The sequence below is a fragment of the Schistocerca cancellata genome, chromosome 4 (genome assembly GCF_023864275.1).
Source record: "Schistocerca cancellata isolate TAMUIC-IGC-003103 chromosome 4, iqSchCanc2.1, whole genome shotgun sequence".
Classification (NCBI taxonomy): Eukaryota; Metazoa; Arthropoda; class Insecta; order Orthoptera; family Acrididae; genus Schistocerca; species Schistocerca cancellata.
In genome coordinates, this window is record NC_064629.1 from 567,707,297 (window position 1) to 567,728,504 (window position 21,208).

At 39.5% G+C, this 21,208-nt stretch overlaps 1 protein-coding gene across 2 annotated transcripts in view; it reads right to left on the reverse strand.

Moving 5' to 3' along the window:
• Window positions 1-4,381: 4,381 nt before the first annotated feature.
• The window catches only part of LOC126183523 (polycomb protein Scm), a 194,474-nt gene continuing 177,647 nt past the window's right edge, over window positions 4,382-21,208 (reverse strand). For both annotated transcript variants that reach the window (XM_049925582.1, XM_049925583.1), the window contains exon 15: window positions 4,382-10,975. The gene's annotated coding sequence lies outside the window, so the exon portion shown is untranslated. The remainder of the gene's footprint in view (window positions 10,976-21,208) is intronic.

Below are 21,208 nucleotides of genomic sequence, written 5' to 3' on the forward strand. Positions count from 1 at the left end.
TTTCTTACCCAAGAGACTATGAAAGCTCTGTTGCTAACACCATAAGCTTCGACTTTAATTAATGGTATTTTGCAAGAGGACAGTTGTCCATGCCATTCAGCCAGGATGGGTTTATAGTAGGGCATGAAGCACGATGAAAAATCCACTGGTGTTTTGGCACTTAAATTTGACCGATACTAATGGTGTTTTGGCACTCAAATTTGACAGATGTGAAAGTTGTCACAAACATCTGATATGATGTCAAACATCAGATCATAATTTAAAGGAGTTGCATTGTCTTTGTATGAATATCTGGTTGCATCTTCCTCTGGCAATGTTCCGAGGACTTGCAAAATCCATGCTAGTGTGAATTGCTGCTATTTTTCATACCAAATAAAAGCAGACAAATCCATTGTTAGCAGGATTAGTGCTTGCTTTGGCCAGTGTGTTAATCAATAGTACACCTGCGAACTGAGAGTTGCATCTTTCATAGACTACTCTGCTTTATGGACATCAGAAGGAGAGAGAACTATAATAAAAAAAATTGAGCTGCAATTTCTAGTCAATACTTCAGTTCAGTAGGTGAAATTAATAGTATTGTTGACAGAAACATACAAAAGTATGCAAAACTATCCACACTTTTGGAAGTATTAGTCCGTTCCTCAGGGAGGAGAGGACTAGGTTGGAAAAATTAAAAAGGATAGGATAGTTTGGCCAGACTCTTGGCCACCTATTGTGAGGAAGTGAGTATAAGAGAGAGAACAAGAGTTCAGAGACTGTACACTGGTAAGCACTGTGCGTGTCCAGGAATGACAAAGACAGCGTGAGAGTATTAAGAGAAATGAAATGAACAGTGGAATTAGGAACTAAGAGGAAAAAGGAGCTGGGGAAACAACAAATAAGTGAAAAAGAGAGGGGGGGTTGGACCAAACATGAAGTAAAAGGCAGTAAAGAAATAATTTAATAATACATAAGAAACTAATGAAAGAGGAGAGGGGATCGTGTTAATGGAGGCTATGACCAGAAGGTTTTAGGATGCAAAGGTATGTTTTAGGGCAAGTTCTCATCTAGAGAGTTGTGGGAAACTAGTAGCAGGTGGGAGGATCTAAAGTGTCCTTGTATGGTACCTTGCACTGAAGTTCCTTGACTCATGCTGCAGAGCATGTTCAGCATCTGGATACTGGGCATCTCCAAGGTGGACAATTCCTGTATGCACATTCATGCACTCAGCAAGTTTTGTGGTGAAATGAGCATAGAACTGTCTTTCTTGGGGATACTCAGTTTCCAATTGCTGAATATGCTCCACAGCTTGACTCAAAGGACCAAGTGTATACTACCACCACAAGGGCTATTTGTATCCTTCACCTGATAATAGTTTTCATGAGCTCCAGACGTGAGAACTTTACCTCCAACATGCACTGAGTGTTCAAAAGTATCCAGATACCACTTAATGGATACTAATATGGGTTGTGGTCATCCTTTGCCTTTGTGAAGGGTTGAACTCTGCTGGGGGCACTTTCAATGAGCTGTCTGAATTTCTGTGGAAGAATGGTATTGCATTCTTTAAGAGCTGAAACCAGAGAAGGTATGACATTGGACTCTGGAGCAACGCTGACATTCTAACTTGTCCCAGAGTGTTCCATTGGGTTCATGTCAGGGCCCTAGGCAAGCCAGTTCATTTTGGAATGTTACTGTGCACAAACCATTGTTTTACAGGTGCTGTTTTATAACAGGGTGTGTTGTCGTGCTAATACAATCAATCATCTCTTTATTGTTCTTCTGCTATATACAGTACATGATGCCATAAAATCTGCACATATCCTTCTGCATTCAGCATTTTTGTATAAGTGCAGTATGGGACCACACCCCCAACCACCAAATACATTCCCATACCTTGACACTACCTTTTCCGTACTTACCACTGGCACTTCAAATGATGGCAGGTAACATTTTCCAGGCATTCTCCAAACCCAGATCCTTCCATCAGATTCCACAGAGTATAGCAAATTCATCAACCAAATCTATTTTCCAGTGGCATTGCTCTCTACACCACCTCAAGTGCCACTTAGCATTGACTACAGAAATGTGTGGCGTCTGAGGATCTGTCCAACAATTTTTAACTCCCTTCGCACAGACACTTGGTTCTAACTGGACTGCTGGTAGCCCTTTGGAACTCATGAGTGATTCCTTCTGCTATTTTCATGCAATCTTAACAATCATCCTCCACAGTGCTTGATGGTCCTTGTCTGTCAGTACACGAGATCTGCCTGGTCTTGGGTTAGCTGTGGTTGACATCTAATGACTAGTCTACGTTCAGTCATCGAGCTCTCCTGACTGACCTACTCTGCTGTTACTGCTTTTCTACCAACAACACAATACTCCCCACTTCCTTTCATACTGGTGGGTCCACTTCTTGTGGCATCTAGTGGTCAGTTCCGCATTACACACCAGATACTTTATCTTTGTGTCCTGACACCCTCTTGGGCTTAAAAGTTCTTCTCAACTCTCTCTCTCATTATTTCTTTATGTTGTTTATTTCTTTGTCCCCTCTCATCCTCACAACAAGTGGGTCCCTTTCATTCTGGGATCTAAGTCATCTATCCTTCCTTTTTAACCCTCCCCAACTTACCTCTCGTTCCTCTCTGATGAAGGGACTAACAGTTCTGAAATCTGGGATAATATTGTACAATTTTGTGTGTGTATATAGGCAGTACTAATAATTCCTGAAGAAAAGAACTTGTCACCAATTCTAATACTTTTATAACTTTGAAAAACATTTAATGCAGAATTTGTGCAACACAAATAATTTGTGTGTTGTTAAGTTACATAGTGAAGGACCAAATAAACAACATAACATTTATAACATTAATGTCTGCAGCTGTGAACTGGATATAGGCAGATGTTCATCCAATTAAATGACATATTTGCATTGTTCAGATCTTTTTAAAGAAAAGGAAAAAAAAGAAGATATGCTTGTCACAAATCAGCCTATTTTCATTTGCACATTATTTAATCTGTACTACATTTTCAAATATTTCAATCTCATTCACTGCATTCCACTGTACTTAAATGGCAGTCGTAAGAGTTTTGTCCCCTGCTTTATACTGGCAGTATTATTCAATGTACGGAACATACATAAAATAATCATTGTGCCATATTTTTACAACAAAATAATGATCCTAGTAACGATATATCTTGTGTTAGAAAATAAAGTTCAGACATCCACAGGTCGCGTGTTGTAAAGAAACAAAATAAATAAATCATTCTGTGAAAAGTAATGTTAACAAGTTGCGTAGCCCTTTCTTGCTATTACAGCAGCACATCTTGCAGGCACAGATTCAGTCATACATACTACTGCATCTGCACCCCCAAAGAATTCCCCCCCCCCCCCCCCCCCAAAACTCAAACTGTAGACTTTAATAGAAATTTGCTCATTTCAGTAAAGTCCTCCATCTAACAAATATTGTCAGCACATCCTACACTGGGTCTACTGAATTTAAATTTAGACTTTGACTTGGCCATATCAAAATCTTTATCTTTTTCTTCCTACGATATTCTTGGACATATCTGACAATCCTTTGGGTCATTTATGTTTTGAAAAATCCAGTTTCATTGCATATGCTTTTTAGCATATGTTTCTCCAAAATACCCTTACAGTGAAGACTTTTCATGACATCACCTGCACGCACCGAAAGACCTACATCTGAGATGGAGACAGCAGGTGCACAGGATAGGATGCAGCAGGTGAAGGGATAGGAATGTATAAGTGAGTTTATGTAGTGCACGATGACAATGATATGGAAGAGTGGGCAGGAGAGGTGACAAAAACAGAGGAAAGGGAGACTGCAGGGAAGAGAGTGGGTGTGAGATAAGGGGCTAGCAGAGATTGAGGCCAGAAGGATTATGCTGAGCTTCTCTGAGGTCCGTATACGATAGTTGTTGTTGTCTGTTATTTCCATAAGTTGAGCAATCTTCAATATATTGAGAAAAGTAGTATTTTTGGTATGATAGGGGCTGTAATTTACTGGGGTGTCAAAAAGTCTCCCTAGCTTTAGTGCAATGTAAAAATCTCAACTTTGTGGCAAGAGCTTTTATGTCCACTTGTGACTGCAACATGTCAGTATCGTTTATAAAAAAAAAATTACATTGTAGCAAGTTTGATGTAAGAATACCTGATTTTGTTCCTGACATAGGAATAATCATGCACAAACACAACTTTCAGAAGCATGGAGAAAAGTTGCAAGATTTTTCGAAAACTTTATAACTAACATAATCCATTTCTGTTACAATCACCATTATACTATGTGGCTGTGACACTGAATACGTCCATATCTAAGGTAAATAATTCAAATGAATCTGATAGTCAAATTAAAAACAAAAATAAAAACACACAACATAAAGGTGGACTTTAAATCAGAATACTTTATTCACATGAAACTTAAAACTCTGATCCTTCCAAAGAACAGGAAGGTAGATATAAAGCACTCAATACTGACTTCTCTTCATATTTTATCAAGGAAAAAACTTGCTTATTCATGTTAAAAGCTTGTACTACAATAGTAAGCAGACATGTAAATCTGCTGTGATGCCTCTTGAAATAAAACTTATATAAGTAGCACAAATTGGAGAAAATGACAATTTGTGAAATAATTATAGTCAATAGACTAAGAAATCAAATTATAGCTTGAAACTATTAAATCTCAGTTACATCTTATGTTGCACTTTCATCTAAATGAATATAGCTTCCATTAATAACAAATAGGCATTCTACATTTACATCTACAATTTCAAACAATATACATTTGAATTCAGGCAACTTAATACTTCTCTTGTTAAGTTTATTTTTATGAAGTGAATTCAGTGCAGATCTTACAATTACAAAATGTGAAAATATATGCCCGACTCTTAGTTTTTCTATGATTATCACAGTTCAGTATCTACACATCCTGTAGTTTTGTAACAAACATAAAATGATTTATAAACCAAAGTATATTAAAACTTTCAACTTCTCTTTGACTGTGGATTCTCACTGCAGCTGATAAACACATCTACCATAACTAGATACTCGGATAGCAGTGCACGTATTTTTATCTGAAAATGAGTATATACTGGCTACTGCTTTCTGAGCTTACTTCACTGATAACCTTGTCAGAATCTGGCCCATTACATTTGTAAGCATACCAGGAAAGATTTATGGCCATTCTGAACATTTGATGTTAGTCCAATTAATTAAACATGCCACAATCTCAACTTTATATATGATATTTTTAGTGCAGATAGCTCGATTAATCTTTACAGTATCACAGTTCTGTGCATGTACCAATCTACAATTAATATTTAATATCATTAAGCAGATCCTGGACACACATTTATATGCTGAGAATAAATGTTTAAAAAATATGGATGAGATGCTTGCATGGTCCTTTGTGAGAAGAAAATACCCTTACGTTTCTGCGAAACTATAACACTGAACACACTATCTAGGTTAACTGTTCAACCTTCTTTTCAATGAGTTATGTCCCACATGTTATTAGATAGTCTAGAGAATTAAGTGTTAGTTACACTTTTGTGAAGTGATTGTTTCGGCATCTGAAATCAACACCAACTGCAGAATATTGCCATGAGAATAGCTGGAATGATATGTGCAGTATGATACTAGGAGGGCATCCTACTTTAGCGAATGAGTGTATCACACCAATCAAGGTGATTGTTGTGCCAGTCATAATACAAATTAACAAATGAGATGTGACAATACCTATCAGCATAAGCATTTAAAGGACAAGGTATACCAAGGGCATCTTCTTCTTATAGAACTATCATTTTATATTTGAGATCTTTGTTATTTATGTTTTGGATTATTACGTTATCAGAATTCAGGTACAGAGCAATGGAGCAGTAAATATGCACGGCTTAATTCCATGAAACCTTTTTCACACTACATTCTCATTTTTATTCGTACTGGTTCATCAGGTACTTTATGCCACAAGTTCTAACATATGCTCAGTCTGTCATGTCAGATGTAGTGCATGGATTGTGCTGCTTGTCATTTCCATATGAAAGCTAAGTTTGCTGTTTTTCACAACTTCTATAATTCATAACTTTCGTTCTTTGGGGCCCGCAGTGCAAAATATGTCGTTTAATTCTATAACTCGTATCATGATTTGGTAAACACCATTATCTTTTACACACCTGGAGTTGAGTTGGGTTGATTTGGGGGAAAGAGACCAAACTGCGAGATAATCATTCTCATTGGATTAGGGAAGGATGGGGAAGGAAGTCAGCTGTGCCCTTTCAAAGGAACCATCCCAGCATTTGCCTGAAGCGATTTAGGGAAATCACGGAAAACCTAAATCAGGATGGCCAAATACGGGATTGAACCGTCGCCCTCCTGAATGCGAGTCCAGTGTGCTAACCACTGCGCCACCTCGCTCGGTACACATCTGGAGTACTTTGCCAAGTACACAGGAACTCATTTCTTGACTATTAATTGCACAAGCTATGTACGCCCTAGCTTTTATATTTTTGCAGTATGTTATCCAAAGTCAGTGTGTCATATTGCAAATGCAGTGAGATAAATCTAAATTAGTAATTCTTCAGAAATACTAATTTTGTTTGACATTATTTATCAAAGTATAGCTGGACCTGTGTGCTGGACACGATGCTCACTAAATGAGCCAAACAATAAGATCGAAATAAGTAAATATATATTACTTTGATAAAATGAAAGCAATAGAGATGACAGTTTAACATCATACTTATGTCAGGATCACTGGAGATGCAGTGAAAGCTTAGCTGGGCAAGTATGGGTACAGAAATTGGCCATAACCTTGCTGAAACAACCATCTCAGCATTTGTCTAACGTAATTTATGACACCCAGTAAACTCAGTACATATTGCAGACATGCTGACTATTTTAGTAAGTCCTGCTATTCCATATAAAAAGCTTGCAAGAAACACTAAAATATATTATAATGAAATGTTGTCATACATATGCAAAGAATTTAATTTTTTACAAGTCTCAAAGACATTTTCCATGTGTCTGCTCCGAAGTTGTACGGACAATATATTCCTAAAGTAATATGGTGGATTTGGAGGGTGCCTATTTAAATCAAAGGCTTTCTGTATCTTCTCCATGGCACATACTAAACATCTGTAGCTACTTTAAAAGAAAACATTTTAAAGGTTTCCTGGTCTTATAAATGTATGTTTCAATATTCATAAGGATACAGTGTCTTCAAAACATCCTTAGTTTATCTTTTGATTTCATCTGTTTAAATTGTATAAATGTAATTATACAACTGGTTCTTTACTGTTGTGTATTATATGGATGAATGAAAAACCAAAGATTACTTTGTACATTTCTGTCTGTAGTCCTTAATTCTGTAGTGCCAGCCAATTTACAAATGCCCTTTGTTGAGATATCTTCCCTTCAGAGCATAATGCAGTTTTCTTTTCCTTAGAATCTATATAATTTCCAGATTCTCTCCACTGTGCTGCATTATTTTTATGCACTTCAGCCAAATGAGTACCTTTTGTCATCTCCATTAATACAGTTATCATTTTTTTGCTGTTAGAAACATTACTTTCATTCAAACACATCACTCTCCACATTTTCTTACTCTGATGTTGTCCAAGCATCTCAAGTTATAAGGAATGCAGTGCATTTAGCAGTGACCAACAGAGTGCTACTGCCATGTTTAATGGTACTAATAGTACTTAATTAACTTTTTGCGGCAGTACTACTTTCTTTTTCTTATTACATTGTGTACCTTCTCTCTGCTTAAAAGTTTTTAATAATCCAACATTTTATCATCTTGTATGATTGAAGTCATAACTTGCCATTATCTATTCATCATTTCCTTTTCTTTTTCATTTGTGTAACTAATGTTCTAAATAGATAATGAAATAACACCAATTCTGTTGACAAGAATAAAGCAACGCAACTTCATAGCTAACACCACTCCATAATTTTGAGATTCATTAGTTCCTTTTGCAGTTTTTGACACGTTGGAGCATCCTCTCCATTTCTCTCTGGATTTCCGCCATCCCCCGAAGAACACTACAAAGACCTAGTTAACGGACTGATTTTACACACATTTAACTGGTTAAATAACATGAAGGAAGGAAGATTAGTGTTTAATGTCCTGTCGACATCAAGGTCATTACAGATGGAGCACAAGCTCAGAATGTTCCAGGTTTGGGGATAGAGATTGTCTGTGTCCTTTCAAAGGAAACAACACGGCATTTGCCAGGAGCAATTTAGGGAAATTGTGGAAAACCTAAATATGGATGGCTAGACGTGGATTTGAACCGTTGTTCTCCTGAGTGAGAGTCCAGTGTGCTATCCAACGTGCCACCTTGCTCGGTGTGATGTAACACACACAGACATCTACATCTGTCAAGTAAAGCTAACAAATCTATTTAGGTCTTGTTCTTGGACTTCCTCAGCCACAAATATGACTTACTTGTGTCTGACGGAATAGAATACAGGTCTGCCATTGTCTTTCCTTTCCATTTCGAGCACAAAATAAAATTGTCAAAAAGATACACAGAAAACAGAACAGTAAGAACTGAGATATACACAGTGTTTACTGAAAGTCACACTGTTGTCCTTTTACAGGATTTTGGTTTTTGTTTACATACAATACACAGATGATTATTTTTGTACATACAATCTGAAACATCAGGAGATACCCGATACCTACAGAAGCTTTTGGATTACTGTCAAAGTTACTCCCACTTTTATCCTGTCAGTTACTGTAATGTGAAACATCCGTATTTGTATCTTTACTTCACTCTTACTCGTAATGTGTGGTTACAAACTCTGTACTATGTTGTCTTTATACTGCACCCTTTGCATGTAAATGCGGTGCACATGGCCACTCAAGGTTGATTTGTGGAACAATGGCCAGTTCAGAAAAGAGGCATACCACATCCTGACAATAATAAAAAAAAATAATAATAATAGTGATTATTATAGTAGTAGTAGTAGTAGTAGTAGTAGTAGTTGTACTAGTAGTAGTTATGAGTTTCTTTGATGTATTTAACAAACCTATAATGCATTTTCAAGTTTACTTCCTAAAAAAATGCAATTTCTACCTCTCTCTTCAATTTAAAGTTTTCCTGAAGATATAGTCCACACACACACACACACACACACACACACACACACACAAACTTGCACAAATATGCACTGCTCAATGCATGTCGAGCAAATCATTAACCATTTGAATATTATTCCAGCTTGGTAAGCCCTACCACAAACCCAGAAAACTTGTTCCTGGCTAAACTGAGTGCATTGCTATTATAACACATTCTCCCCTCTTTGACTATTACATACAACATATAAAAAAAACATAAAAAAGAAAGTGCTAGGACAAAAAAGGCAAAGACAGGCTATGATATAACTAATAACAAAGGAAAGAAATCAACACAGTATTTTATTTGAAGTCTCGCTTTTTTTTACAGGAAGTTCCCGAATTAGAAGTAGGAAGAATGTAATGTGTGAAGGATATGTACCTTAACAGATCAGGTAACTTTTGATATCTGCAGATTGTTTAACTCAATGCAAAAGCTACTCATGTATGTACGTCATCAGTTTCTGTGAAAAGAAATATCCACATTTTTTCATAGAGCTGTGTTTGCACCTTTATGTCCCTCTTATTCATAATTTTTGGCAGCCATCTCTCTCCTAAGATGAGCTTCCACCATACTGTAGGCTTACACATAAATGTGGTGCACATGTGACATAGGACACACAAGGCCAATGTGCAGCAGAAAGGCTTGCTTAAGAAACAGGACCATACAATGGCAACAATAAAAGAGCTAAATACATATAAATATTATCCCCCAAACTGCAAAAAAGAGAAAGGGAGGAGAGGAAATAGTAGACCTTTTTTTTCAGTTCAACTAACATTTTTGTGATCCATCATCAACCTATTCAAATATTATTCCTACCTTGGACTTCCCATGACTCAAATGCAACTTACTTCTGTCCATCTGAATAAAATGTGGTTCTACCACTGTCTGTCATTCTCATTGTGAGAAAGGAATAAAATACACAAAAATTAAAAACAACATATAAGAAAAAATGGAGCACATAGAATCCTATTCAAGTTTACACGAATGTTCATATTTCTATACCCACAAATCAAGCTCAAAACATATAATGTACATGATCAACAAATTATAACGATGTAGACAATTTTTTGTAATTATCACAAACAATAATGTGAAAAATTCTGCGATTTGCTCATATTAACTGAGCTCTTCAAATCACGAGTTTCATACCCAAGTAAAATATATAATCTTTAAACTGTCCATTACTCAATCTACAGTGAGAAATGTTAAGACAAATATTTTCATCACAGTAAAAAATTAAAATATGAGTAACAGAAATGGGCACTCGGATATCTGGCATTCAGTGACGAGGCCAGCCTCTACACAGTTCTGCTTGCTGTATTAATAAAACTCCACATACCTACTCAGAATTTTGGTTCATCATAATTAGTATTCCTGTAATGCATTACTTGTGCTGTATTTCAAAATACATACACATTTCACCAATGATAATCACCTAAGGTGTCCTTGAAATTACTGTTTCGATTTATAACAGTCATCATCAATCAACATGTAAAATAAATTATCCATGGAGCTATTCTGAACAGTGCACCATTGGCTTCAATTATAATAAAATAATTATATGTATCTATAAAAATTAAAAAATCTGAAAACAGACAAAATGGCCAAATGGTTGCCATAGACATACATACAAAAATTTGTTAACACAAACTACTCCTCTCGTACTGAGATAGGCTTCAGTTCCTTATGGGCTATGGTGTACAAACATGCAGATTGATGACATATGTGCACAAAACAAAATTTTCCTTATTTCTGTAGGTTCTCTTCTTCAGGCACATGAGCTGCCATCACACTACAACTAAGCTGCAATGATATACAAGTTTGCTTCAAGGCTTTCTTTACTGACCACAGTATCCTGGAAAGCAATGAGAAAGTCAAGTATTAATATATGTTCTGTGCAAAGATCAGATCACAATAGCATCTCTTAGTACATCATAAGTTGCTCAAATAACTGGAATTTCTCAAAAAAACAAAAAACCGGAAGGTGGCAGAATGGAGGAATGTGGAGAGAAGGGGGAAAAAGAGAGGGGGAGAGAGAGAGAGAGAGAGAGAGAGAGAGAGAGAGAGAGAGAGAGAGAGGAGGGAGGGATAAACTAGAGCAGTTAAAAAATATACATATTTCATTATTCTGTTTGATCTTACAAGGGGAGAGCACGACTTAGGAAATTCGGATTGGAATGAAGCTTGGTTGGCTAGTAATTTAGTTAAAGTGTGTTATTCTGTAGCAGTAGTAAAACATGCTGGCCAGTCAGTACTGAGAAAAGAAATGGTTTCAAAGTTTTACCCACACTTTGTATACCAGTTTAATGAATGCCTGAACCAGTATAAAAATAGCTCATTGGGAGCATGCTTGATTTTTAATCTGCTGACCTGGTTTCAATCTGTACTGCCATCAATTTATTTCTTTGATAATAATTATAAGTATTTTCAAGTAAAATGAATAACCTAACTATTGTCAACAAAATCATTAATGATTTTATTTTATACATGATCCAACTGTTTGATAGATCTAATGAAACAAATTAAAAGTGATATTGTATTTTAAAATAGTTAAATAAAACTTTTATTGCAACTATAACAATTTGTCTGGCAGAATAACAATTTATCTGATAGAATAAAAGTAACTTCTTTACATTACAACTGTTTTAAATTTTTTACATACAAGAATTTGAATGATAATTATCATAAAAACACTGAAAACAAAAACTACCTTGACATCTGCCACAATTTATAAAAAAAGAATTTTTACATGAACAATATTTTTGTGGAAGGTCTGTGCAAAAACATACTCCACTGACATTCATAACAATTCCTCTTTCTTATAAAGTTTGAAAGCATACCAGGCATATGGGATCATTTCATTAAATATTGGTGATCACACCTGATGATGTACTGTTAATTCTTTTTTATACAGTCTTTGCAAGAATTTCTCTCTATAATTTTCAGTGAGATATGTACATTTTTGTATACACTTTACTGGATTTTTTAATTGATGATAGGAGTACAATTTGAGTGAATCACTTTAATTGTGCATGCTGGTGACTTTTCCTCATCTTGAAAGCGCTAATTATATAATTCGGGCTTTGGACACTCCAAGAGTCAATACTCAACAGGAGCTTTTCTTTCCCCATATAAAGCATTGGACAATTGTTAAGGAATTCGATGAACATTCCTGTTGTTAGCTTTCTAGATTTTGATGGCATAATTACAACATTTAATATTTTTGAGAATATTTGTTTACTGTGTGCCGAATTCAAGGGCTAAATTTACCAGTTACTTCTTGCAAACAAACAAATACTTTTGTTAGCAATTTCCCAGACAAGAGTTAGAGAATATTGTGCAGTGTATGTATGTGTAACTTTATTCATGCCGTGCCTTTGTTTAAAGTTTGTTTTTGTTCCTTTTTTCACAAAAGTGATCTGTGATAATTTACCTGTCTGGTCAGTGTTAATAATGAAATCTTTATTGGTAGTAGGTATTAATTTCAATGTCTGCATATGAAAAATCTCTACAGATGCCAAGGTTTTTTCTAAAGCTGTGGTTACATGGTAACTTCTTGACCCATCTCAGAGACTTTAAACTCAAAATCTGCAAACTGCTCTGCTGCTGCCAGGGTCCAGGGTTGCAAATCCCATGCATTCACTTGTTGATAACTTCCTCCAGTTTCAAAAAACCATCATATGTCCAGCAATCGATAAATTGCATACTTATGAGACTGATTCCCACCTTTTTCATTGTGTGTGTGTGTGTGTGTGTGTGTGTGTGTGTGTGTGTGTGTGTGGATCTGATGGGTGCCCAATGGTGAGGTCATCAGCAACCTTACACCAAACAAACAAATGTGGAGATGAACTAAAAGTATTGTACACACATGCACTCGAAATGACCACACAGTCACTCTGTATCACGTGCACACTCACACACACTAAAACCAATTAGAAAGGAAGAGAGCTAATCAAGAAATTAAAACACAGAGAAAACAAAATACACATGAAATAAAAGAAAATCACAGGGAAATGTGACTGGCTGACACCCTTTGACACATTAAGAACATCTCAGTGAAATCTTGTTAAGAATGTTGGACAGTTCACAAAACTTTAAAACCCTAAGCACATTCATTTGATCATTACATAAAATAGATGACAGATCCGGTGGCAAACCCGCCGCAGTCTGATCCAGTCCAATAAAATGTGGCGCACCGTGATCTGCATGCCACGAGCACCACACATTGGAGGGTCCTCTTGCTGTAGCCTATGCGAAGATGAGTAAGAAGTACCTCGTCTCACTGATGTGGCTGTAAGGAAGTACTCTACGTCCGAGTTGTGGGCTTGGTGACACTGAGCTTGTTATCAGTCACTGCCAGCCACTTGTCTTCCCATAGACACATGACTTTGTACTTCATCTACATCTACATCCATACTCCGCAAGCCACCTGACGGTGTGTGGCGGAGGGTACCTTCAGTACCTCTATCGGTTCTCCCTTCTATTCCAGTCTCGTATTGTTCGTGGAAAGAAGGATTGTCGGTATGCCTCTGTGTGGGCTCTAATCTCTCTGATTTTATCCTCATGGTCTCTTCGCGAGATATACGTAGGAGGGAGCAATATACTGCTTGACTCTTCGGTGAAGGTATGTTCTCGAAACTTTGACAAAAGCCCGTACCGAGCTACTGAGCGTCTCTCCTGCAGAGTCTTCCACTGGAGTTTATCTATCATCTCCGTAATGCTTTCGCGATTACTAAATGATCCTGTAATGAAGCGCGCTGCTCTCCGTTGGATCTTCTCTATGTCTTGTATCAACCCTATCTGGTACGGATCCCACACTGCTGAGCAGTATTCAAGCAGTGGGCGAACAAGCGTACTGTAACCTACTTCCTTTGTTTTCGGATTGCATTTCCTTAGGATTCTTCCAATGAATCTCAGTCTGGCATCTGCTTTACCGACAATCAACATTATATGATCATTCCATTTTAAATCACTCCTAATGCGTACTCCCAGATAATTTATGGTATTAACTGCTTCCAGTTGCTGACCTGCTATTTTGTAGCTAAATGATAAAGGATCTATCTTTCTGTGTATCCGCAGCACATTACACTTGTCTACATTGAGATTCAGTTGCCATTCCCTGCACCATGCGTCAATTCGCTGCAGATCCTCCTGCATTTCAGTACAATTTTCCATTGTTACAACCTCTCGATACACCACAGCATCATCTGCAAAAAGCCTCAGTGAACTTCCGATGTCATCCACCAGGTCATTTATGTATATTGTGAACAGCAACAGTCCTATGACACTCCCCTGCGGCACACCTGAAATTACTCTTACTTCGGAAGACTTCTCTCCATTGAGAATAACATGCTGCGTCCTGTTATCTAGGAACTCCTCAATCCAATCACACAATTGGTCTGATAGTCCATATGCTCTTACTTTGTTCAATAAACGACTGTGGGGAACTGTATCGAACGCCTTGCGGAAGTCAAGAAACACGGCATCTACCTGTGAACCCGTGTCTATGGCCCTCTGAGTCTCGTGGACGAATAGCGCGAGCTGGGTTTCACATGACCGTCTTTTTCGAAACCCATGCTGATTCCTACAGAGTAGATTTCTAGTCTCCAGAAAAGTCATTATACTCGAACACAATATGTGTTCCAAAATTCTACAACTGATCGACGTTAGAGATATAGGTCTATAGTTCTGCACATCTGTTCGACGTCCCTTCTTGAAAACGGGGATGACCTGTGCCCTTTTCCAATCCTTCAACAGTAAGATGATAGCAGGCAGGGGGATAGCACACCGAAATACCAGAGGATCATGACACGCCTCCTTGGCTGCTCGATCCACCCTTTAATTCCCCACAATTCCAATGTGCCCAGGTACCCAGCAGGAAGACACCACCTTCCCCAGGCTTTATAGTTGTAGGAGGGTATCCTGAATATTCTTGGTTACTGTATCTGCTGGGTACAAACATTGGCACTCAGAGAATCTGAGCAGATGAGAAATCTAACACTGGGAGAACGTCTCATCCACTCCAGTGCACGCAAGATTGCATATAATTCTGTGTTGAAGTCTGGAGACAGTCTGAGCTTGAAGACATGAGCCGGGAAAATGACAGAGCAACAACAGAGTCCCACTGCTTGGACCCATCCGTAAAAACAACTATATGGTTATGGTACTCAGGTAAAATATCAGAGAATAGCGCATTAAAAATGGAAGCAGAAGTGCTCTTTCTCTCCTGTAACACACCAAATCTAAAATCATTCTGGGCCTCTCCAGTAATCAGGGCGGCAGATTGTTAAAACCCTGGATTTGTGGTCATACTGGTTCCACAGAGAGTGACTCCAGCACACGCTGCACACAGATGCCAAATGGCATCATGGCTCGTGGACGGTTGGTAAAAAGACATTCCAGAGGTGGAAGAGCAACAGTATGGTGTATGAGTGAAATTGGAGCTGCACGGAACTTGTTCCCCCGCCTCAGCACATATGCTAGGTATGGGACAGGTCCGATAAGCACCTGTGGCTAGCTGAATCCCCTCATGATGGACAGCGTCAATGATCCACAAGTAAGAGGGCCTCACTAACCCATACACCGTGCAAACATAGTCCAGCAGCAAATGCACAACAGCCGATAAAACTGAAGGATTTCAGGTCTCTCGGGTGTGGTAATCACGACAATCAGGATCTCTAAAACGTAGGATGGTGTCCTCATATTCAAGTAAGATAAATTAAAAAGACAATGAGAACAATTAAAATGAGAACACACACACACACACACACACACACACACACACACACACACACACACACCCTGAAGAAAACTGGAAGCCCATCTTTGCAGCCCATTCCTCTAACCTCTGCACTGTAAGTTGCAACTGACGGCTCGCTGTTGCAACAATGGAGAAGGAACAGAAAACAGCAAAATCGTCTGCAAATATGGAGCACTGTACAGGACTCCTTACCATAGGTGATACTGTTGATGACTAGGCAAAGAGGGTAACACTTAAAACACTGCCCTGACGAACACCATTCTCCTGCTCAAATTGATCAGACAGTGCGTCACAAACTCAGGTACTAAAAAACCGCCGAGACAGGAAAGACCATATGAAGATGGAGAAGTGGCCACAAAAGCCCCACTGATGCAGTAGTGCAAGAATACAGTGTCTCCAAGTAGTATCGTATGCTTTACTTACATCTAAGAATATGTCGATACAGTGATGCTTACAGAGGAAAGCCTGCTGAATAGCTACCTCTAGGAGGGTTAGATTGTTGACAATGGACTGAAATCTTAGGAATCCACACTGAGAGTGGCTAAGGAGTTGCATGGTCTCTAACAACCAGACCAGACGATGGTTAACCATTTGCTCCAGGGTCTTTCCTACACAGCTCATTAAGGCGATACTTCGATAACTACTGGGACATGTGCAGTCCTTTCTTGGTTTGAGGAGAGTGATCAGAATTGCCTACCTCCACGAGTTGGGGAAGTTGCCTGTCTGCCATATTGGACTAAAACATTTGAGGAGGATTTCGTCTGAAGCCGCTGCCAAATGTCGAAGCATGCAGCACCAGATTTGGTCACGACCGGGTGCAGTGTAATGAATCTCAGTCCGGGCTGATTCACCACATGGAGATGGTGGAGCTGTAGGCCTCGAAACTGTTGGACCTGAAGTCCAACTTTTCCCTCTCTACAGTAGCATGATAGTGACGAAATGCCAAATTCTAGCTTGCATTGGCAGTATTTCGTGCAAAATGTTCAGCCAGCGTATGAGTAATGTCTCAGGGTGTTGTTTGGAGGCACCCTGTTTCAGCATTGCTGCTATTGGTAAACAGATGCGTTTACCAGAAATCCTCCGGATGGCTTCCCATACCTTTATAGAAGAAGTAGAACGATTGATGGAGTCCAGGAACACTTGCCATGACCTTTTCTTACCCTCACTAATGATGCATCGAGCCTTGGCCCTCGCGACTCGAAAGGCCCTAAGGTTGTCTGCTGTCGGTCAGTATTTAAAATTTTGAAGAGCCACACACCTTTCCTGGATCGCGGAATGGCATTCATCTGTCTGGTACTGGTCTCCTCCTAAGATGACCTGAGGACATGTGGGATGGAGAAGTCAGGGCTACAACGGATCACTCATGATATGATCCACCAATCCTTGGACGCTGTCGCAGTGTTCAAACACAGCCAGCTGGCTGAAACGCGTTCAGTTAGTCCTGCTGACTATCCACTTTGGGGGCTTAATTTCAGGTGGTGAGCCATTTAGTAGGTGAAGGTGATTTGGGAAGTGGTCACTGGAATGAAGGTCATCAATGACCTCGCACTGAACAGTCGGCGAGGGCGGGAGAACAGAAAGAGAGGTTGATGGCTGAGAATGACCCAGTAGCAGTAGAGAAATGTGTGTGAGTACCCGTGATGAGGACGCACAGCTCATGAGACGTCATGAGGCCCTCCAAAACCTAACCCCGAGGGCAAGTATTGGTTGAGCTCCACAGGCCATGATAGGCATTGAAGTCTCCCAGGAGGAGGAATGGTCATGGGAGTTGTGTGATAAGATCCGTGAGAGCCTCAGAGTCTACTGCATCTTGCAGAGGTAAATACAGTGAGCAAACAGTGATCCTTCAACATGCATGAATGTGAACTGCAGTTGCTTGCAGGTCAGTAGCCAAGGGGAGAGCAGAGGAGTGGTGCGCATTAGTGACAAACACTGCAACACCGCCCTTGGCCCTTTCCCCCAATAGGTCATCCGTGCAGTATAGTGTGTATCCCTGTAGCACAGGGACATCTGTATCTTTAAAATGCATTTCTTGTGAACAAAAGCACAAGGGACATGTCTGTGCTAAGAGTTTCAGGTCCTCCACATGAGTCCTGAACCCATTCATGTTCCACTGTCGTATGGAAGCCATGTCATCGGTGCAGTTTTAATTTACCCCTATCCTTGCACCGGGAAGCTGAAGCACTTTAAGAGCGAGGGGGAGTGGAGGGGCTGTCTGGATCCAAGGCATCTAACTCCATGATATCCTTCTCAGCAATCATATGGGAAAGAATGACGTCCAACAGTACTCGCGGCAGCTTTTGACCTGAACGTCATGAGCCTTTCTCTGCACCCTGTCCCTTCGAGGATGAGAGGGAAAAAGGGCATTGAGAGGCTCTCTGCTTTCCTTGTACGTTCTGTATGCAGACTGGTCTTTCCTGGTGCAGCTGCCTGGATTGCTTTGTCCTTACTCTTTTTCCCTTGACATGTACACATGCAAGTAAAGGTGCTTGTGGTAAATACAGGCACACTATGCATCGTCTGTGTCGAAGCATCCGCCTTGGGAATAGTTTTCTGCACCATGGAAGAATATGAAGTGGCAAAGGCAGGGAGTTTTGTTGCCTTATATTCTTTTTTGGCTTCAGCATAGGGAATCTGCTTGGTCACTTTTATCTCCTATATTTTACATACTTCAGCAAAAACATGGCAGCCTCGGCTTGAGAGTGGGTGGTTACCAGAGCAGTTGATGCAGGTCGGTGGAATGGGCAGTCAGTCCCAGCGTCATGAGCGGCTTTTCCGCAGTTCCCGCAGCTTGCTTCACCTCCATAACACATGGTTGTGTGGTCAAAAATTTATAGCACCGCATTGGGTTTAGAATGTATGGCCGAACATTAAGCCAAAAGAACCTCGCCATAAAATGTTCAGGCAGTGTCGGAAAATTGAATGTGACAATGAAAGTGGCAGTCTTTTCAGTTGCTCCATTATTCCTGTGCGTTCGTTGCTCCACATTGACTATTCCCTGGGATGCCCATTCTTGCTTCAGTTCTGCTATGTCGATGTTCGTGATATTTCAGCATATGACAATGCCCTTACTTGAGTGGAGAGAGGTGTGCATCTCAACAATGATACAGCCATCCAGTTTCTGCGATTTCTTAAGAAGGTCTACCTGCTTTGAACTGTTAGTTTTGACCAACAATGAGCCATTATGCAATATTTCTATAGATTTTAATTTTCCAGCAAGGCCTTCCAACCCCTTATGGATATAAAAGGGGGACACTTTTACAGATGTCCCCCTCCTTCGTCTTTATCACCAGAAACACATTGTTATTCATGACTCCATGAGCCCTGTTACTGCAGTCCAAAGTATTCTTAGTAGCAGGAGGACTAACCCCTCTCATTCTTTTGGATGAACGAGTGTAAATACTCCCAGGTGATACACCATTCCTGCTGGGAGTAGAAGAAGATGATTTCGAGGGTTCCATCTCAGTCCAACAAGCAGCTAGGGAAACCAGGGTCCACTCAGACAGAGCCCCACATGCCTGAGTAAGCCTTATACAACTGAGGTGCAGCAAGTTCCCTAGTGGCTGTCCACTAACGACTGTTCCACCTCAACAGCCAAGCATCCCATCAGCGCACAGCATACCTTGAGATTGAGGGTTTTTTTTATATAGGCTTATCCCATCCTTGTGATTCAGGCGGTCAAGCCAAGATCTCCGTTCCCTGAGACACACAACGTTCCACTGCCATGCTGTGCGGTGGTCGCTGAAGCATACCCAGAGCTTACTGTGACAGGGGATTGATGGCGCTTAGCAGTCCCCAGCTCATGAGCCCCAAGGTCACCAAATCCATACCCAGCAAATCAATGCTAAGCCCCTGAGGGCCTTTTTCATTTCTTCTTCCCATTTGGATATTTATTCCTTCTTTTTCAACTGGATGCATCCTTTGTGCAGTGTTCGTAGATCCCATGTACAATGTGCCTTTGCAATATTTACATTTACAAAATAATACAGCAATATTTACTACAGAATACAGAGAGAGAGAGAGAGAGAGAGAGAGAGAGAGAGAGAGAGAGATAGATATTCCGTCTTTCTTCTTTTTTTTTCCCCTTCTGGTTTGTATTCACTTGGTGCGCTATTATGCTGAATTTTTTCGAAAGGTTCCTCAACATAGTTTTCATTTTCATGGAGGAGTTCTTCATCTGTAACAAATACTTATTCAGCCAGTATGTCCATCGTATGCTTCATGACAAACTGAAGTTGAAGATTCCAGCGCAATCAAATCATCATCAGTCAGCATGCTTATGTAATGAACAACCACCTCTCTCAACAATAATTTCGACTTTTCAGTGTATAATGAGTCTTGGTAATTTCATCTCCAACTTCTGATATACTCATTAAGATACATATTCACTTCAACGAGCTTTAGCAATACACACACTCCGACCTCGGCAATATTCCAGAAAGAACTGGCACATGCATTGGAGTTTATTCAGTACAACCAGTTAAAATGTAGAATGTGGCAATGTACTGTTGTGTGTGGGTATTATTATTTGAATAGTTCCCATAGCATCTCGGATATCTGAAACATCTGCCTATCAACAATGGATCAACAATTAAACTCTTCCATAGAATAAAAATGTTAAAGCTCTAATGAACAACCCGCCTTTCCCATATGATAATAGTTAAAAAACTAATGAATTTTTAATGACAATAATACGATATTAATATTTACGTCTCTTCTAGACAGAACCAAGTGGAAGTTAAAGAACACATCATCAACCTGTGTTCTGTTAGTCACTGCCTTCTGGATCTTAAGAGTGGACAGAGTTTCAAAAATTCTTTGTGGAATCCATGTTGGTTCCTATATAGATTTCTCTTCCCCAAAAAGGTAACAACATGGGATCATGAAAAGTGTTCCGTAATTCTACAGCAAATTGATGTCAGTATTATAAGCATATAGTTATGCACATCTGTCTGACGACTCTTACTGAAAAGAGAATACTTCACTGCTCCAGCAACCTATGGTGAAATGCTTCCAGAAGGAGTCATGCCCAATTGAAAAGGAGATATTCGCTGTAGTGGCATCACATGTAACCCCAGGGGTTGAATGTGTTTGTCAAAAGGTGGCATGGTGGTATTCCCAGTTGCAAAAGCACAGTTAACGGCTTCGCAGCAATTTCCTCAATTTTGGAGAGTTGCTTCTGTAGTTCAGTGCATGATGGATTCCTTCCAATCAGCACAAAGAAGGGGAACATGCTTCACAAATTTATTGCAGCATGAAAGAGGTGTACGGAAAACAATATCTCACATGGTGCACAATATGCTCGTGGTGTGGGCATTATGAGGTGGG